At 42.6% G+C, this 15,370-nt stretch overlaps 1 protein-coding gene and 1 long non-coding RNA gene across 13 annotated transcripts in view; one reads left to right on the forward strand and one right to left on the reverse strand.

The window, feature by feature from the left end:
• AUTS2 (activator of transcription and developmental regulator AUTS2) overlaps positions 1-15,370 on the reverse strand; it is a 626,497-nt gene that overhangs the window by 276,590 nt on the left and 334,537 nt on the right. The window lies entirely within an intron of this gene.
• The window catches only part of LOC144584087 (uncharacterized), a 37,931-nt gene continuing 22,675 nt past the window's right edge, over positions 115-15,370 (forward strand). Inside the window, exon 1 of the long non-coding RNA XR_013538124.1 lies at positions 115-15,024. This is a non-coding gene — a long non-coding RNA (uncharacterized LOC144584087). The remainder of the gene's footprint in view (positions 15,025-15,370) is intronic.

A 15,370-nucleotide genomic window follows, 5' to 3' on the forward strand; every position in this document is an offset into this window, starting at 1 on the left:
GTCCCGCCTTCCACTCCCCATAGGATGGAACTTTCCCTCCAAACCCATGACAGACAGGTAACATCAGTGCTGTATGTAACAGTTAGTTCCAATGAAAGTAGACCCTTTGAAATGAGTAGGATTTCATGAGCCACCACTTACATAAGTCTGATTTTGGTGGGCTAGGTTCAGGATGGAAGCTGCTTTAGTATAATAAGTCAGGCCTTTGGTCCATAGAGCTGAATATTGTCAACTGGGACTTGGAGTGAGGAAACAGGGGATTCAATTCACGGACCGTCTGACTGAAGATGGTGTGGTCTACCACTGAGAGGCAGCCTCTTCCAATACAGTAGCAAATACTTCCTGGTGATCTCCTACTCAGTCAAGTCCAGCCCTTGGGATGGAATGGCTTCTCCAGTTGAGACTAACACCAGATTTAGATCTGTTTATTTTCCAGACGTGGCTAAATTTCACTCTCTCCCACCCCAGTTTCGTCCCTTCAGCTTGGCTGTCCTTGTAGCTCTCTCCCATGGCTAACAGAACTGTTGTCTCAAGTTCCCGAGAGATTAATGTATTTATTGACTTCTATAAGATGTTGTACCAATCAGTGTTAACTGTCCCTGACAGAGACATAAAGGAGCTATTAAATTAGATCTGAGGCCCTATTAAATTACTCAGCAAGCAACGGCATGGCTCCCCTTATCTGGGACAGAAATTAATGCATGTTATTAGAGCCTTGTATTTCAGGGCTATTCTCAGAAGGAACTGGAAACCTTGCAAAAAAAGTGGCGGGGGAAGGGATCTGAGAAGAAAACACTGTGGCACTCCCTTAATAAATCCACCACAGCTTCTCTAATGCAGTAGAAAAAGGACGATTTCCCCTGCAGTCTCCCACCCACTAGTTCTCCCGTCCTAATCAGATTAGTGACAAATAAAATTAAACCATTAAGGCAATTAAGTAATTCTTAGTTAACATATGATCAACCACTTGCATGCAAATGTTCTCATTGCCTTTCTATTAAATGAGCTGATCAAAACCAATTACAAGTTTCCTAGGAGTTATTCACGTCTTGCAAATTCACTGGTCCAATTGTGTTCTTCCTTGAACATCTGGGAAGGGGTTGCACACTGAAGATTGGGGCTGTGAGGATGGAGAGAAGAGATCCCCACTCCTTCATATTCACCCATCAGCCACATCGAATGTACAAAAACTTAGGGTACAGTGGCAAAAATCCCCCTATGCATTGATCCAAAATCAGAATTTTCAGGTGAAAATAAACAACTCTCAACAGCTACAAAACAAGGGCACTCGTGCTCACTGCCCTTGGTCCTCTCCTTGCTCTCCAGAACTGCTTTTGGTTCTAGTGAGCTCACCAGCAGGAGCATTTGATTTATTTATTTAAAATATTTTTATTCCACCTTTCTCCTTAAAAGCAATTTGTGCGCTCCAGAATTTGGCCACAGCTCAACAGCATAACGCTAGCTCAGTAGAAGACCTGATGTACCCCACACAAAAGGTCACAGCTGTGATCTTGTCATGGGCCCTCGGGGAAAGGACAGAAACAACCTTCAAAAAGTGGGTCTCAAACAACAAACCTTTGAAGAGTTCCAGACAAGCATCGGGTGGTACTTGACTAGAGGGGCCAGCAGCCTCATTCAAACTCACATATTCAGTATTTTTAACTAGTTTAATAGCTTCCTTGTTCTCTCCATTTTATTCAAAAGGCCGTCCTTCGCTTCCTTCCACTGCCATGTTTTCTAATCCTTCCTCAACAGCATCAACTGTAAACTGTGCCCTATAGAGATTTAGTTTCCGAAATCATCTGTAATGTATCGTATGTACCTTAAAGGAGTCTTCTTCATTTACATGACTGCCCTATTAATTTCCTTCTCATTGATTTACTACACTTTACTACAGTGGAAACCATGCGCCAGGTCCTACTTCTACTCTGGGTTTGTGGTTTCCAACCTCCATGTCACCTCTCTTAACCGTCTGTCTTCATTCACCCATCCCTTATCTTCTGCCCCCTTTACCCTCCCACTGTTCCGTCTTTCTTCTGTTCATTTTGCATCCTCCTCCCCTCCCTCCTCCTTTGCTTTAGGGCAGTTAATAAATCTAGTGAAGAAAGGTTAACACCTCAAAGATGCAGATTTAAAAGCAAAGTAACGCCAGCAATAAAATTCGAGAGCCCTTGGCAGAGCAGAAGGGAACACAGGGGCTCCCCAAAGCATTTATGAAAATCCCGGGCATCCTAGGCGTAATTTAGTGACAAGGAGTTCTCTCTGATTATGTTCCTTTGCAGTTCTGTTGGGTCCCTCTGCCCTTTTGTCCCCTTCGGGTCTGTGGAGGCTTTCCAAAATTCCCTAACTGTATAACCTCACCATGATTTATTTTCCTGACATGTTTTATAGATGCCTCTGAATGTGCAGATGTACACAGAAACATGGTTCCATCATTTCCAGCCACAGACTGGGTTCCTGCAGGCCAAGCTATACATCTGTCAGAGCTAATGACTCAGGATAGGATTTTTTTTAAAGATTTGTTTAGACAACAAATCACATAATTTCTCATTCTATCCAACTTACTGTACAAACACCTTCCAGGCACCTATACATGGCTCACCTGGGAGAAAGGCCTCAGCTGGAAATCTTTGATGCCTAACTAGGCCTAGCTCCACATAAACTTCCTGTTCGTGTCCCAGTGCTAGCTGGGACCTTTCTTTGTGAACATTTTTTTTTTCTTCTAAGCATGTCTTCACTTCCTCCATTGAGGCCACAGGATGCAGGATGCAAAAACTAAATAAGAATTAGATTCAGGACTGTGCAGAAATGGATCAGAATGCTAATCAAGAATGTGATGGAAGGAAAGACTGTGTTATTTTTCTGATGTAGTCTCGGACTGTTTACAAACACGGGCAACGAAGGATTAAAACCACCACATGTATACAAGAAATGGTCCTAAACCCATATTGTTGTTCTTGTCTGAGGCAAATAGCATCAGCTTGGAAAGCTGATTATTACAGCAGGGCCAGTGAGAGTTTTCCTTGCAATATAAAGGAGGAATATTGTTCATCCGGCAGCAAAAGATTAACAACACCCTTCTGCAGTTATAATTATCAAACATCCCCAGCCCTTTCTTTGCCAGTTGGTACTGGTGTTCTACAGATGAACATATGCATATTAGATTAATGCAGCACTAAAGCCTTCCAATTTCTTAAATGTTTTCTTCCACTAATAAAGTGCCTCCTGAATGTCTGCCTCACTGGTGGAGCACTGAGGTCTAACCCAGTTTGCTAGGTAGAGCAGACCTTAAGGAGAGAGCAGGGCAACTGCACATTATTTTCAAGCTGAGAAAATACTTGGCCAAACACAACCCACATCTTGGCTCCGTTGACATGAAGGACCAAACACAACCAGATTGCCACAAGCGTCTTGAAGCGGAAACATAGGGAAGAGCAGCACCATTTTAACAACCTAAGTTTCTCGTCTACACGTGGCTACTGCTCCCTGCTGGCCCAGCCTTCATTTTAGCCTGATTGTATTGCAGTTGACGAGATGAACTTCAGAGGTGCTGGCCTGCCTGGGAGCCTCTCATCTCTCTGATTGTTCATTGCGCTCCCTGCATGTTTCTTGCTAAGCACGCACAACTCCCTGGGCCCCAGCAGAGGCGGCTTTGCTCCAGCCCGGCATCAATATGTTTGGCGCTGAATTCATTTCTGCAGGGAGCCGAGTAAATCTGAACTTTCCAAAATCATTTGGCCCCTATTACTGGTAAGCACTGCTCTTAAATAGGTTGTAACTCCAACTAATAGGCTCTGTAATCACAGCCAAATTGAACAAAAGAGTCTGCTATGGCTGACTATCCGTCATTTTTATTGCCAATCAAATGCCCAATTTAAGAAGGAACAGAGCTCCCCCCCCACACACACACCTTTGCACACTTTTTAAAAACTTTCATGTGGCTCTTGTTTAGTCCAGCACCCACACATCTAACAGCAAGAGTAGACGAACACGTTTACTGTGGAAGTGAGTTTCTAATAGGTTAATATGGATGCTCCACCTGTCACTGTTTACCAGACTGTGTCATTTCAGGAAGGTCTAATCTGCCAACTGTTGTCTCTCTCTCCCCTCTCCCTCTCTCTCTCTGTCATTTCCTTGGTCTTAAAATGGAGCCATCCTCTTTCCACGTTGGTTTGATAAAACACTGTATAAACTCTTCATGCTCAGTTCTTCAAATTTACACGGCTCCGGCTCAGTCAGTAGGAGCACCTGTCTGTAGAGCTATGAGCTGGAAGTTCAATTCCTCAGTGTGCTTCCCAGAAGACCAAGCCTGTCTAGTGTTGGCCAAGCTACATAATCCTTGAGCTCCACCAGAAATACTTTATACCTAGGAAATCTGGCAAGTGTTGCCATAAGTCAAAACTAATGTGATGGCACATCATCATCGTTGTTGTCATCATTATTCTTGTTGATGTTGTTACTGTTATTATTAAGGGCTTTTACCTCATATATGTTGCATACATATATTCTCCATTGAGTGAAGCATCTTTGTGGAGATTTTCCAACCTTAGGTATTTCTAGTTGATGCAGGAAGCTTTTAAAACTTTCTGCATCAAGCTATGCTTTGTCTTGCCTTAAGAGGTTGGGAGATGTGAACAGGGTGATCTTGGTGAGAATCCTGAAAGGATCAGCATCCCGAAATGGAAACTGATAAAATATAATACTAGCAAATCACACAAAGGCAAATTTTAAACAAAGCATTCCCCAAAAGGGCACAAAACAATTCCAAGAATATGGGACTGGTCTACGCATAAAAATGCAATGTATAGAAATGTGGGAAAGCATGGGAATTGTTTTCGGCCCAGAGTGTTGAGATGATCTGCCTTTTTTTCTGTCAAGGTCATTACAATCTACAAAAAATGCCTCTGTGCAAAGTCAAGTCCCTTCTCTTTCAGAAGCGAGACACAATGACGATGCATGCAGTGATGTTCAAAAAGAAGCAACCAACCCATCCACGGCTTTTGATTCTTAGAAGTCCATCGAACAAAGCAGCAACCTCATAGTTCTCCAAAGTGATGCAATTTGGCACCTAAAATGTTCATGTCCTGTGATTCAGAGTGTCAAGATATGTCTTGTTGTTCTCACCAACAAGAACAATATTGCAGTTTCTTTTCCTCATGTGCAAGGATGAAAGAAGCAAATACCTATTACATCCCTAGGCTTGCATTAAACCTGGGTGAGATGAAACACTTTCCAGCATTACAGCCAGAAATCGGGGATGTAATAGGTTCTGCAGCTTATTCTCAGAAAACGGGTAAAAAGATTAAGATGAAACCTGGACATTTTGGAAAGGTAGGACTAAGGATGGTTCATCTCAAATAAATTATGAGTGGCTTATTGTTGGGAATTTAACATTTTACAATTTCAGGAGATACCATCTTTTTCTCCTTCTCCCTGCAGATTTTGCTGTTGTTGCATTTAGCGGGTGATGGCTCTATTTGTACAGCATCTTCCAAAAAAACGCTGTGTCAGGAAGATTCAATATACAGATTTCCTTATGAACTGCTGGATAGCTCAGGAGTTTAGGTCTCTGGTTGGGAGTTCGTTTTCCCATTGAGTCTCCTTGACGGGGGCTGAATGATGATCCACAGGGTCCTTTCCAGCTCAGCAGTTCTAAGATGAGGATGATGACAATTAGTGAGTCATGTTTGTAGGTTTTCATTTTAAAATGTATCTTTGTGGAGTAGCTAGCACGGAGAGGTGAGGCTGGGAGTGACAGTTCCTTGGAAGATGGGAGAGGAAGGGCTAATGATGACAAAAATTGTGAATATTTGACAAAGTTCTCTCTGTCTCTCTTTGGTTTGGACCCTCCTTCCTTGTGTGTGTGTGTGTGTGTGTGTGTGTGTGTGTGTGTGTGTGTGTGTGTGTGTGTGTGTGTGTGTGTGTGTGTGTGTGTGTGTGTGTGTGTGTGTGTGTGTGAGAGAGAGAGAGAGAGAGAGAGAGAGAGAGAGAGAGAGAGAGAGAGAGAGAGAGAGAGAGAGAGAGAGAGATTTCATGCAAGAGCTCCTACAAGATAAACAGTCACTCCCCACTTCCCCAGATTTATTTGTTTGGAAGTATATTTATTGATTTATTTTATTTAAAATATTTTACCCTGTCTTTCTGCTTACGAAGGACCCAGGGCAGCTTAAAAGACATTAAAAGCCAAAAGTGGTAAGTAAACAGATACTGAAAAGGATGAGACAAATACCACAGTAAAAGACAGTAAACAAAAGCAACACCAAGCACACATTCGAAGCAGCAAGACATAACTATCCATTTAAAAATGCCACTCAAGCAGCCTGTCACTGAGGGAAAGCTTGCTTGAAGAGAAAGGTCTTTGCCTGCTTGCAGAAGGACAGCAGAGATGGGGCCAGCCTGGCCTCCAGTGGGAAGGAGTTCTGACAACAGAGAAGGCCCACTTCCATTACCCTACCAAACACATTCATGAAGGTGCCGGGATTGAGACAAAAGCCTCTCTAGATGATCTCAACACTTGGGCAGGCTCATCATGGGGGATGTGGTCTTTGAGATGGCTCAGACACAAGCCATTTAGGGCTTTATAGGCTAGAACCAGCATCTTGAATTGTGCCTGGAAATGGATCGGCAGCCCGTGGAGCTGCTGTAACAGGGAGGGTTATCTGATCCCTATGGCCAGCCCCAGTTAGCAATCCGGCTGCCATTATTTGGACCCACTAACGTTTCTAAACACTTTCTGGAGGCAGCCCCACATAGAGCGTATTGCAGTAATCCGGCCAGGAGGTAACTAAGGTGTGTGTCACCTTGATTAAGGAAAAACCAAGGGTTAGAATGCTCTTCATTTTTACTTTGTGTGCAACAGTATCTTGGCATATCTGGTTGCTCTCTTTTGGTGCAGGCTGAAGCCCCACTGCTTTCAAGGGGGATAAGATTTATTTCCTACCACCACAAACTAGAGATTGTGCCAAACACTAAGACTACAGGACATCAAACTCTGCAATTCCCTAACAGGATACTACTGTAATCAAAAAGGCTCCCACATTAACCAGCATGTCTGCTCTTGTTAAGTCAAAGTTGACAGAGGTCATAGCAGCCTTACAGAATTAGGTAGTTGAAAGGGGAGTTCGTTCGTTCGTTCGTTCGTTCGTTCGTTCGTTCGTTCTTTCTTTCTTTCTTTCTTTCTTTCTTCCTTTCTTCCTTTCTTCCTTTCTTCCTTTCTTCCTTCCTTCCTTCCTTCCTTCCTTCCTTCCTTCCTTCCTTCCTTCCTTCCTTCCTTCCTTCCTTCTTGCCTGATTATGATTATATAGAGTCATGAGAATCCTTTCTTCTCAAAGTTAATATAGTATTCCCTTTATTTCTTCTAAGGAACTGAACACAGAAATGAGGTTTTGCAAGCATATGTTTCTGTGAGGAAGAGCCATCAAACCATTTCTCCTCAGTTATGGAGGCTTGCCAAATTCTCATTCCATGTGGTAGCTGTGCCAGTCCTGTTAAGAACTATGTACCAGTATATTTGGCAGAGTTCTCATGCACTAACTCTTCGAAGGACTAGAGAGCCCAAAAACTGACTACTATGCAATGTATTCTTCTTTACTCTCTGGTATGTGGGTGTTTGTGAATACGCATCATTGTGATATCATCATCATCATCATTTTAGAATGGCAGAGCTGGGAGGGATCCTATGGATCATCAAGTCCAGTCGCTATCAAAAAGGTACAGCGGGGGATTGAACTCCCAACCTTTGGCTCCGCAGCCAGAGACCTCAACCATGAAGCTACCTAGCAGTTCCTAGCCAGTATGCCATTGCGTATGGACCGCTCTTTGATACCACGTGACATGCATGAGTGCTGAATTCCGTCCTGCCCCATCATGGTGACATTTCCATAAAGAAAGGAACAGCTGCTTTATCATTTATAACTTGTGTAGAAAAACACAAAGAAAGGAACCCGCTATCAAAATCTTATCGTGAAAATTGATAGTGTTTACTTAAAGCTTATTGCAGCTTCCACAGATATTGAAGACACTAATAAATCTAACTCAAAAGGTTCATCACAAGTCTCATGTCTTTTTGATGTACACAGTGTCCTCTATGATCTGTATCAAACTAGGGAAAAGCGGGATTCTTGTTTGCAATTTTCTAGGGTTTCCGCTTGGGTCTTTTGCAAAAGAAACCACAAAAGCAATGAAAACAACATGCCTTTCATCATTTAAACAGTGGTACCCTTGACACTCCTTTGATCTACCTATTCATTTCAGAAAATACCTTTAAGACGGTGATCTAATATACTGTACCTGTGAGTATATGTCTCTGAACTGAATACCACCGATTTCTGAGCAGACCATAGTCTTTATATTTTGGGAAGAAGTAGCTCTGGCCCAACAGGAGAGAGGCCAGAACCAGATGGAGTGTGGCAGCCATGATGGGCTTTCTCCATTACCACTCGGCCCTTGCAAATGGGCCCTTGCCATGATTACATGGCAGTCGTGGTGCTTTTTCCTGTGAGCAGCTGCAAGTGGTCACCATTTAACTTCCCATAATGTACTTCCCAATAAGCATCATGGGATACTGAGCTGCTTAGAAGCATCGTGGGATACTGTCCTGGTAGATATCATTAGAATAAAAAAAAATAAAGAGGGTCCAGGATAGGTACCAGCCTGGGAAGTGACCCGTAGGGAGCCCTGATCCTTTTTTGGCTCAATGTGTTTCCGAGCTTCAGATCTGCCTTGTGAAAACTCACAGCCTGGTACCTAATATTTCCATTTTCCAGATTCAATTCTCTCTCTAAAATTTGCAAAATTAAATTTTGGAGGCAAGAAGGGATGGTTCTTGCTTCTAATACAGCAAGCGGAAACCTGTCACTTTCCCGTTATGAAAAGATGATCATGGTGGCTAGTAGGGTGTTGGACAAACCTAACAAGAGTTCTAGTTCAAAAATATCTGGAGCGCCACAGTTTTTCTTCAACAGGAGATAATGCACATGAACACAAAGGTACCATACACTGCAAGGCTGCCATTTTCTCCTTTGCAGTTTCTGACATGTATTTTAAACCATGATCTCTCTTCTCTCTCTCTCTCTCTCTCTCTCTCTCTCTCTCTCTCTCACACACACACACACACACACACACACACACACACACAAGTTTTGTGATCAAAAACTAACCCACTTCATTCGGCACTAGCTTCCAGCCCATTTCTTCAGATGCATGCTGGGGGCAGATAAGGAAACCTCAAAGCCTATTAGTGTATAAGGTGGCACAAGACGCTTTACTGGTGTCACGGCAATGGACTACAGATTATCACAGCCTCCCCTCCGTGCCAGTGTTAAGCTATTTTTGACGCAATCAAATCAATTCACCAAGAGTACACCTCTAAAAAGAAGAAACCTTCTGGTGTGGCAAACTCAATGAAGTCAGACTGGTGTATTAGAGTGAACAAGACAGTGCAGAAGCTTCTACAATAGGATGCACATATCGGTACGGGTGTGCATGTACGGGTGTGGATTTGGGACACGGATCTCTTGTGCCTCTTTCCGTCTGTAGAAAGTTGGTCAGCATGGAGAACCTTCTATGCTACCATGGAGACACATGGGTGGATGGCGCATGTTGACCCTCTGGTCTCTCACTTGGGCTCTTTAACAGTGGCAGGGACCTTTTTTTAAAAAAAAACAGCGCCACACACAGGTTTAGAATCACCCATGGCGATCAAATCACTACCCCATCCAGAGATACAGCAGCGAGGTTTGGTGGAAGGAGAAACCTCCACAGGTATGAAGGGGACTTTATTTTTGTAAACCTAACAGTGGGAAGGGACAATGCCATGCCCTGTATGTCATATAGCATAAAGGTTGTTTTTTGCTGGGGTACAACTCAGACCTTCCTGTAGTTACACAAAGACAAAAACAATGTCCAATGTCATGTGACTCAATCCATGTGATCTATCCTTACAGCCATAGATGGACCTATAAAAGTAATGTGAACCTTTCTGAATTCCGGCCCGACAATCTTTTTCATTTGTGCTATTTTGATCTCTTTCCTCTCCTTTTCCGAATGGAAACATGAAATAAAGTGGTGGTGGTGGGTAAACATGACAGGGAAAATAAAGCTTGAGGCAAAGGCACATCCTAATAGGGACTGGAAGCATGACTCCCGCTTACTGTCATCGTATTTCACAGCTAAAATGCTTACTACATTTTTAACCGTGACACGTTCGCTTTTGCCAGTTACGGTTTTGAAGTAATGATGTAAAATTCATTTCATCTCCCTCCCCTCCCTTCCTCTCTGTCTTTTATCCAAAGGCTCGCTTTTTCATACACAACATCAGGGTTGTCATATCTGAGGAATTATTAAAATAAGACGAAGGCTGCTAGAGCCGAGCAGAAATTCTGCTTTGAGCTGGCATCCTCGGGAGACACATGAGCTCAATCTCATTAGCTGTTGCCGGGAATCGTCCTAGTCACCAGGTTCAAGGTGATGAAAGATTACGCTGTTTGGCCTCTGTTCATTCTGTATTCGGCACACGTCGCTGCCTACCCGTGAACACGAAATTACATTGAACCTGGGGAGTCTAACTCCATTAATTTTAAATGGAAGATTAATTTAACAATATGCGGCAGATATTTGTTACAAACCTATCATGTACAAGTGACGGTTGGCAATAAATTGTAGTGACTCACAACTGGCCGGTGGCTCAGACTCAAATAAATCAGGTGCCATTTGTGCATAATTGCTGTTTTTTAAAGACAGGGAGAAGAGAGATACCTTTCTTTGATGAAAGATCAGCCTCCTTTGCTCAAGGAATGAGCAGCAGACATTAGAAGCACACACACCCCCACCAGCTTCAGAAGACATCTTATGGGGAGGGGGGGCACCATTATCATTTTTTCCCCCAAAGCAGAGCAAGCTGCTATTTTAAAAAACCTTGTGAAGGTAGAATCTTGTTTATCCATGTGCCCAGGAAATGTCTGGTATGTTTTGATACCCAGAAAACTTTACCCTACGCGACTCTAAATTGGGAGCAAGGAGGAAATACTGTTCTCTGTCTACCAAAGTCAATGGAGATAATTGGATGTTCAAGAGATGGTTTCCTGAACGCACGAGCAAAAGAAGCAGGTGAGCACCATCACTGTCCTTCATTGCTCTCCATGCATGGGGAGTATGAAAGGGAGAGCCCCTGCTATATTTTGGGGTTCTCCACATGAGTCTGATCCCAACAACACATGCTCCAGTTGTGTGGACAGTCTGTGGATTTAGAGATCACTGTCTTCTTGTTGCTGTCCATGTGAAGACTGCAAAGATAAAGGAAGCAGGGCAAGCCTGTGCCCTCTCTTCCACATACAGGCTGCGCCTCTCCTGAATAGGTCAACAGGGTTAGTGTTACATCTTTCATCTTTTATCCTTTTCTGTCTCTCATCATTTTGATATAGCGGTGCTGCACATAACTGGGCACCCTATGACAAGGTGGCCAACCCGAAGTACCTTCACTTTTGTTGTTTTGATCATATATTTTGTCAGGCCAAAGCAATATTGATGGTCCGACATCTCAATTATTCCTTTTCACTCTCCTTCATCCCTAGTGGCCGCAGCTGCAATGAGACCTTTCCCGGGGTTGGCTCGGAGCTCCTCCCTCGAGACTCCATCAGACCTCTCCCTAAATAGAAACCCTGAAAAGAAAAGAAAAATTCCCTGCCCTACAGCCTGGCTCTTCATCATCTCTCCAGAAGCTCCTGAAATGCCTGCTGCTGGTGTTCGCTTCCAGGATTGAATAAGAAAAAAGTAAGAATAAGAATAACAAGAGGAGGAGTTACGAATAGAAGGAATGTCCAGGAGCCACAAAACTGGGAGGGGTTGCGTGCAGGTCACAGAGAGGTGGTCGCCCACAACAGTTGCAGAGTTCACTAAGCAATGTGGAGACAACTCAAGAAGCAGCAAAAGAAGCTTGAGCTGCCTCAAGAAAACCAGAAGGTTAAGTGTCTGAATACATACTGGCAGTTCCTCGGCAGTATGTTATTTAAACTCCGTTCCTTCGGAAACTCAGCACTTGCCACTTCTGATGCACATCACCGAGGTGCCCTGAGGCACTAAGGCAACAAACAAGCAGAACATGGACTCCTTGCTAAACGCCGTGGCTTAAATAATAGAACCACCTTTGAAGTCTATTTGGAAGAAGACCAGCGAAGGCTTGCTCCCACTTGGGGAGTGGGTTGTTTTCATTTTGTGGTGCTTTTTGTCTTCATTTATTTGTCCAACCCTCTTATTTTCTACCAGCTCTAACAGAATCCAAGGACTGGAGCCACACATGGTTGGAATGTCAGAAGATGCAAGAAGATTCTTGGAGGTGCCGCTTAATTCCAACGTAGGCAAGTGAATCTGTGCATTTCCAGGAAGGATGTGATCAATGCTAGCAAATATTCTTCTCCTTGATGAAAAAGACATTGAAAGACATTGGGAAAATGGTGAACTGGCACAAAATTATTTGCTTTTGCACAATGGCGAAAAGACTGAGACTTTTCCCATTAGAATTATTTACAAAAATCTAAACAAACAAACAAACAAAAAACCCCACCACTTTTTGCACAAAATATATATTGCACTAAAAGCCTTGCATTGTTTTGCACAACATTCAAGCTTCTTTGTGAGAACTTCTTCTTGGCTAAGATAATGCTGAAATGTGAAAAAGCATAAAAGCTCTTGTCATCTCCCCCAGTGGGAGAAAACTCTGATTCGCAACCGTGAGGCAAGTAAAGATTTATTGTCTTAATCTCCAGAGATATTCCTGAGATGCCAAAATATAACAGGAGTGGCACTGGATCTTTTGAACTCTTATGTGGGTTTTGGGTGGAAGGGTGAAGCTCTAGAGCATGAAGCATCTATTCCATTATTTCTTTACATTCCTGCACAAAAGATTTTGAACATAATGTCAATTTATGAAGCCGCATTTTGTTGAGTGAGGAATGACATCGCCTCCTAGCATCTCAAAATTCTGATTTTTTGCCTTGGAGCAAGAAGTGATATTAAAAGCAGGGGAAAGGGAACATATTCTTATTGTTTGCCTTTTGATATGGGTTCACAGGTTCTGAATGAAAATGTGAACTGGAATGTTTGCTCATATTTGATTGTTGTGATTCGATCCTCTATTAGAACATACAGGAGGACTCCCATATCCACTGAGGATTGTTTCCAAGCCCCTTGTGGGTACTGAAAATCGTTGATAATAATGAATGCTATGGTAAAAGAAAAATAGAAAAAATATTTTCACATGCCTTGCCAGAGCTCAACACTAGAGGGCACCAGAGACCATGCTATGTGTTCTTCACTAACAAGTGTTCATAGCAAAGTCTCTGGCACACTCTAGTGGCCGCTTCTGGTAATATGTGTGAAAAAAGATTTTTTTTCTGGATTTTTTCTTTTAATGTTTTTATATTTTCAGGTTGCGGATAATTGAATCAATGGATACTGATCCCATGGATAAGGGGATCCTACTGTACATGCAAAATGTGTGCATTTGAAAATGAATGTACATATGAATATGTATTTGAGAAATTGAACAGGAAAATGCCCAGAACTCAGAAAAATGAACACATTTTCAGCATACAGTATGTGAAATCAAAAAGCCATTCATATGGGACAAAACACATTTATGCCTGAAAAAATAGGACTTTTGTAGAAAGTGAGAGAGACAGATGGAAACAGAAAATTGCTATCTGTATTAAACATGACTGAAAGCACAACATATTGGCCCGCACCCAGATGTACTATGAAACCAGTTTTCTATTCTGTTATTGAGATCTAAAGAACCCTTTGCTCTCGCATGTTGACTGCTTTCACCTTCTGTTACAAAGGTGCAAGATAGAAAGTTTTATTTAATTCCAAACAAACCACAGTTTGATGTTACTCGGAGAACCATGGTTTGTTTTAATGTAGTGATCAGTAACCTAACTGAGTTTGAAATCTAGATTTGAGACAGGTTTGTTTTCTCTATTTCACACATGGAAAATATCCTTTTCGGGACTGTAACTTCCAGAATTCTAACCTGAGAGTCATTAAAGCCCAAATGTTCTGCTTACATACTGCCCCATAGCTTTTAAAGTATTCTCTGGGTGGTTTGCAAATCTTAAAATTATGCAGGTTACAATCCTCACACACACCCAGCCTGGAAGCTGGGTACTCAGTTTACCAACCTCAGAAGGATGGAAGGCTGGTTCAACCTTGAGTCAGCTACCAGAGCCCAGGATCTAGCTCAGGTTGTGAGCAGAGACTGCAGTACTGCAATTTAACCACTGCAGAACCATTATCTAAACATACAGGGAGTTCGCTTTTGCTTTAGAGGTGTAACCAGAAGCATCTGACTTTTTGCAGCCATGTAAAGAAGAGGTAAGTGAAAAAGGAGAATGTGTTGATCTGAAGAATTTGGAAAAGTTTAATTCTGGACAACAGCTTCCTATGCTGGATGGGGGATTCTGGAAATTATATAGGCCATAGAAATAACTTTTCAAAACTCTGTGAAAACAAGACCTGGCATGTTTCATTCATACAGATGGTGCCTCCTGGCTCATTATATATCTTCAGCCACAACATAAGAAATCAGCTGAATTTCTAGAAATGGAGGGGGAGAATCCAAGGGAGCAAAAAATGAAAGCACTCTCTAAGTCAAGTTTTTTAAATAAAATTTTATAATGGAAAGGGGCATGTCAGTAACCCATGATTTTGAACTCCTCACCGTAGGAAGCCCATTAAGGCTCTTTCTTAATCAGAATTCAGACCTAGAAAGACCATTTGCTTTTTTTGGAGCACCTTTGGCCCAGATTAATTACATGCATTATTACTCCTAAGGTTTTATTTCCGGAGGTCTAGCTATCTCCGAGGAAGACCTCTCCAGGTGCCATCCTGTCTTAACTCTGCAGTTCAACGAGCAAATGATGACGACGTGGCTGCAACCACACCACGACCACCTCCAGATATAAAACCAAATGCTGCTTTTCACACGGGGTGCGACCGCCACCACTGTGATCCAACGCTCTCTATATTGAGGTATATATTCATTGAAATGTTGCCCTCTTTGTCACCTAGGACAAAATCATCATCATCATGAGGAGGTGGAGGAGAGGGGGCACTGTAGTTTTAAACCCTGTATGACAACCCCCATTTTTAGCAACCGATGACACTAACTCTTTTTTTTTTTTCCTTTTTGGTGCTTTAATGTTGAATTTCTTATGGGACCACATCACCTAATTAGAGGAATTGATAACTGCACTGCACCATAATGAGGCCAATATATTTCAAAGTCATTAAAGATAACGAAGGCAATAAGCCCATGTTTAAGCAATGGTTCCTTAGAAGTGAAAGTGTGTGCGTGCATGCAGGAAGGGCAGAGGGA

Source organism: Pogona vitticeps, chromosome 7 (genome assembly GCF_051106095.1).
Source record: "Pogona vitticeps strain Pit_001003342236 chromosome 7, PviZW2.1, whole genome shotgun sequence".
NCBI lineage: Eukaryota > Metazoa > Chordata > Lepidosauria > Squamata > Agamidae > Pogona > Pogona vitticeps.